Genomic DNA, 6,057 nt, shown 5'->3' on the forward strand with positions numbered 1-6,057 from the left:
TCACGTGGTATGGGCACACTGCTAGCACTACCCTCTTAACGCTGAGCGCCAAGCGAGGAAGCTGCTAGTACCATTTTCATACGTCTTTGGTATGACGCGGCCGGGGATAGGTACATTTCAAAAGCCGTGATAAATAAATACTATTCTATAAAGTGGATCTCCCGAAAAAAGTTGTATATTCTGTAAATAGTGCTAAATAATTTACAAATACTAATAACCACGAGTAGTTATAGCTTTTATTCTGTACAAAAATACAGACATTTATCCTTGACAAAGACTTAAATGAAATACATCATACATACATACATATATGTATAGTAATTAGACCAATGAATGAATAAATGTCATAATACTTACTAAGAGTTAATCTTAATGTACATGTACTCTGTAAACGAAGAATCCCCCAACCTCCTCACAAACACCCCTTGCTCAATACAAAAAAAGATGGACAAAAACTCTACTATGCCTTCAAAACAATTCTTGATTTTAAGACTACAAAGTTTAAAAAGATTTTTCTCTCAACTTAATTAAATGTAAGAAGTTAATGTAACTATGGCTTATTTTATATATGGTAGTTTGAGTTCTAACTACTTAATAAAGAATAACCAATGTTGTTTGCGTGGTTCGAAATGTCCTTTATATTATTTATCAATTGTATCACATCCTTATATCGTCTTTGACACTAAACAGTCTGGTATTTATCTAATTAACATTTTCCTAATCAAACGGTGACCGAAACACGGTGACCTGAAATACACAATTAGCAATAGTAAATAGGATGCAACAATAGAAGCTTATACCTGAAAACATACATGTATCTAAAGTTCTTATGTAGTGTTATACATGCACATTTTACACTTAGTAAATATACATAAATCTGCCGGTTCAGTGGTCTATAAATACTTAAATGAAATCCTGTATCATATGTAATACACATGAAATACTCGTCTCACACACTGCATATAAAAATATCTACTCAATAAAGCACTACACAAAATAGTTTACACAAACTCACCAAATTATGGACTTGATCACACTAGCTACCTTATACAACACATCTTCGCCTGTCTCCCGTGAGTGCTTTACTGTATTAAACTGCAAATTTAAAAGAACAACATGTGCAAAGGTTTTCATAGTTGTGATATGGTTAAAAATAAGTTACGAGGTTAGAATTTCTACTTCCATTTTGAACGACATGTACATTACTCATGTATACGGAAATTATGCCAAATATAATTCTTTTACTTAGATAATAAACAACTCTTCGTTTAGAATGAAATGATCCGCAAACAGAAACATTTGAAATAAACACAATACCTATTAAATAATTCCATTATTTAAGTTCCTTTTTAAAGAACTCTGCAGAATAACCAACATGTCTGCTCTATCAAATTGAAAACGGCGCTCTGCCCCGAGACAGCTGATCACGAGAACCAATAAAATAGAGTTCAAATAAGGTCAACAATGTCAAACGTAAAAACTGGAATGGAGGTCTCACATAACAACAACTGAGAGGTCTCACACAATTGATGGTATCAGAACCCTAAATTATCACCCTGTCACATTAACTAAAGCTAAATGGGGTAAGTATATACCATCTTTTCATTTTACTAAATCAAAATGGGATTTTGTCACCCTTGGTCTAATCAAACAGGGAATGGATTTTCTCTGGGGACGGGTGAGGGTAAATATTGTCTAAAATTCAATAAAATGTAAGTTTATTAAGTAATGAATGATAAAGCCATGTTTTGTCAGTTACCCGCTTATTGCTGTCTGGTATGATTAAAAGGCTTATTTGACCTGCTGGTCAAGTGTTTCTCAGTCAATCAATAAATTTCACCAGTTTTCTTTCAAACTATTTCTAACACCTACTTGTTCTATTTAATTAACTGACAACTTGCCCACATGAATGACAAGTTGGGAACAAACGACTTCCCATATATCGCCCTCTTTTGAATTGTAAAAGTAAACACGAGTCTTTCCAGAGATCAAATTTGAGCTGGCTCAGCATATTGTCTGGATAGAACATTAAATGATTCTATAAAATGCAGTCAACACTAAAACCAAACTGCCCTGTTCATAGTGTTGCTTGTATTTATTTCAACATCACAAAGGCATACATGACTTTTCTTAACTATCTTGTTTTATACAATGTCTAACAAGAGCTGTCACAGGAGACAGTGCGCTTGACTATTTCGATGCTGGATAGTGAAACTGGGCACATCTGTCGAAGCTGTAGCTGTCGCTGGAGTGTTCAATGTCTCCAACGTGGATGAAATAGTAATAAAAAGTAACAAAAGAGATAAGGATCAAGTGTATCAAAACATTAAATATTCAGTATAATTCTTAGCAAAAAGGGGGCATAATTCATGAAAAATTGGTGCAAGAGTGATGCACCTTGTGTCATGTTGAATCAAATCCATTTAGTAATAACCCGAGATATAGTGAAAATGCATCAAAATTAACCTTTAATTCAATTAATTAAAAGGGGGCATAATTCATGAAAAATTGGTGCCAGAGTTATGGACCGTGGTCATATGATGTTGGTGATAAGGTGGAACAACTATTTTAAGTTTGAATCAAATCCATTTAGTAACAACTGAGTTAGAGTGAAAGTGCACCAAAACTTTAACCTGAAATCATAAGTAAAAAGGGGGATAATTCAAGAAATAATGGTGCAAGAGCTATGGCCCTTGTGTCATATGATGTGAGTGAAGATGTTGAACAACTATTTTAAGTTTGAATCAAATCCATTTAATAATAACTGAGATAGAGTGAAAGTGCACCAAAACTTTAACCTGAAATTCTAAGTAAAAAGGGGGGATAATTTATGAAATACTTGTGCAAGAGTAACGGTCCTTGTGTCATATGATGTAAGTGATGATGTTGATCAACTACATGTATTTTAAGTCTGAATCAAATCAATTTAGTAACTGAGATAAATTGGAAGTGCGCCAAAACTTTAACCTGAAATTCTAGGTAAAAAGGGGGGATAATTCATGAAATATTGGTGCTAGAGTTATGACCCTTGTGCCATATGATGTGGGTGATGATGAGGAACAACTATTTCAAGTTTGAAGTAAATCCATCAAGAAATAACAAAGATAAAGAGAAAGTGCATCAAAACTTGAACCGAAGTGCGGACGCGGAAGGATGCCGATGCCGACGGCGGGTCAAGTAGCATAGCTCTCCATACTTCATATAGTCGAGCTAAAAATAGCTTTATATACAACATCCTTAGGTAAATTGTTTTTAATTGCCTTACTGTATAACAATGGTAGCTAGGAATTGTCTGCAACTCCATTATAGCAAATGGCAAATGAGATTTTCCATTTGTATTGTGTGTTAATATATAACAGGAACCTAAACAAGAGCACTGCAATGCAGTGCAATATACGCACAAAGGTATGACCTTTGACCCTTGTGACGATGACCTTGAAGCAAACCATCCGAAACGTGTTCTGCATTTTGTCTTGATGTGGTAAACTTTGTGCCAAGTTTCTCTAAAATCCTTCAAGCAGTCCAAGTTACAGAGCGGACACGAAACATTTGACCTTTGACCCCTAAGTGTGACCACAAACTTGAAGTGAGCCATCGAAAACATGCACTCTGCACGTCATCCCAATGTGGTAAACATTTGTGTAAGGTTTCTTACAAATGCTTCCAGGTTTTCAAGAATTACTGAGCGGACACGAAATAACTAAAAGACTGACAGACAGATGGACGGGCGTATAATAAAATTGCAAATATGCACTTTTCCAGATTATACATTTTCAACACCAGATGGAAAAAAAAATCTATAGAATAGATGGGATCGTGTTTGTAACCTATATCTTCTGTACAATCTTATATACATCTTAACTGTAGCTGCTTCAAAACCATGCTCTTTCATTTCTTTTTTCTACACTAGCTTGGCTATGTTATATTAACTGGTTCCCCCACAACTGCCATATAAAAGCCAGAAGGCAGGTTTTTATATGAATTATGCATGCTTCACATTTAAAAAAATTCAATAAACTACAGAATAGATAGGAGTGCCAGAATGTCACAATATACGCCCGTCACAGCAAATTTCTTTACTCTAGCACCTGTATTTGCAGATGGAATTTTAATTTTGTGGTTGTTTAGTAATCACTGTAATTCTTTTGTTTTTCTAAGTCCACAAAAAACTCCTTACCAGGTAGAGATACCTTAAAATACACCTAAAATTGGAAAGTAACATCTATGTTGTACCACAGAAAAGCGGTCACTTATAAAAAAGTTACAATATAAGTTATTTATAGTAACAACTAAGGGAAGTTAATCTTTTAAAAAAATCCAAAAACAAATCCCAAAAAAAAAACTGTAAGTCTACACAAAAATCCTTACCAGGTAGAGATTGGTCAAAATACACCTCAACATGCATGTTGTACTACAGAAAAGTGGTCTCGATTTTTCCCTACGACTAGTAATGAAAAAGTTACAATATAAGCTATTTATAGTAACAACAAAGGGAAGTAATTCTAAAGAAGGGAACTGCGCATGACACTTCGTCTCATGATGATGTATAATTGTGCCAAGTTACATCAAAATCCCTCCATGCATGAAGAAGAAATGTTTCGGACATTCTTGTATCTGACCATTGGCCTCTAAGTGTGACCTTGACCTTAGACCTGGTTCTTGCGCATGACATTCCATCTTGTGGTGGTGAACATTCGTGCCAAGTTATATCAAAATCCCTCTATGCATGAAGAAGAAATGCTCCGGACAAAGTTTTCATTCTTGTATCCTTTGACCTCTGTGACCTTGACCTTAGACCTAGGGACCTGGTTCTTGGGCATGACACTCCGCCTCGTGGTGGTGAACATTTGTGCCAAGTTATATCAAAATCCCTCCATGCATGAAGAAGAAATGCTCCGGACAAAGTTTTCATTCTTCTATCCTTTGACCTCTAAGTGTGACCTTAGACCTGGTTCTTGCACATGACACTCTGTCTCATGATGATGAACAATTATGCCAACTTTCATCAAACTCCCTCCATGCATGAAGAAGATACGCTCCGGACAAAATCATTCTTGAATTTCACATTTGACCTCTAAGTGTGACCTTGACCTTAGACCTAGGGACCTGGTTCTTGCGCGTGACACTTTGTCTTATAATGGTGAACAACTGTACCAAGTTTCATCAAAATCCCTCCATGCATGTAGAAGATATGCTCCGGACAAAATCTGTGGACACCGCCCGCCCGCCTGCCAGGGGCGTTCCCATAATACTTCCCGTTTTTTAAACGGGCGTATAAAAAATTAGGCCCTCCAGCATGCCCTTGCAAAAAAGAAGGAGAAAAGTAGGAGGTCCCTACACAAAAAAGTAGCAAAAAACAGGAAGTTTGCAGACAAAAAAGTAGGAGGCCATTAACATAAAATTTGCAATGCTTACCTTAATAGCTGTTAATACTACACCTACACCAGGCCGGGATCCAGAAATTTTTGACTGGGTGGCACCAGTCTATAATGAAGATGTCACCACAGAGGCGCATAGCGCGCGCTGAGAGCAAGGTCGGTATTGAAGGGGGTGCCTTTGCCCATGTTAGGGGGCCAGGGGGGTCTCCCCTTGGAACATCTTTTTAAAATACAGGAAAGAAATGGTGATCTCTGGTGCAATTACTGGCTGTAGTCCCCTCATTTTAGGGGGGTCGGGGGGCTCTCCCCCTTAAAAGTTTTAAAATACAAGCATAAAATGGTGTGTTTTTAGGTCTAAATTTTAAGGTAATGGAAGGGTTACTTCCCTCTTGATGGGGGGTGGTCAAGAGGCTCTCCCCCTGGGAAAATTTGAAATACAGGTATGAAACGGTGGCCTCTTGTGCATTTCTTGGTCTAAATTTTGAGAAAAAATTATTCCTTTGCCAAAATAGTAACGTGCATCTTTGATGAGTATAGGTCACTTATCAGCCAACAGTGGGGTGGGGCACAAGCCTTATTGGCCCGGCCCTGGATACTGGCCTGTACACTGGCAACCAAATGATGACCCCAGATGTCTTGACTGGCAGTTTCTGTGCTTGAATCAGTGTGCACATATTAT

General features: G+C 37.0%; 1 long non-coding RNA gene across 1 annotated transcript; it reads right to left on the reverse strand.

Moving 5' to 3' along the window:
* Window positions 1-222: 222 nt before the first annotated feature.
* On the reverse strand, window positions 223-4,213 carry LOC123545341 (uncharacterized). The gene is made up of 3 exons (XR_006685325.2): window positions 1,318-4,213; window positions 1,016-1,095; window positions 223-747 (listed from the first exon to the last, which is right to left on the reverse strand). It is a non-coding gene; the product is annotated as an uncharacterized LOC123545341 (long non-coding RNA).
* Window positions 4,214-6,057: the final 1,844 nt, after the last annotated feature.

Source organism: Mercenaria mercenaria, chromosome 6, assembly GCF_021730395.1.
Source record: "Mercenaria mercenaria strain notata chromosome 6, MADL_Memer_1, whole genome shotgun sequence".
Taxonomy (NCBI): domain Eukaryota; kingdom Metazoa; phylum Mollusca; class Bivalvia; order Venerida; family Veneridae; genus Mercenaria; species Mercenaria mercenaria.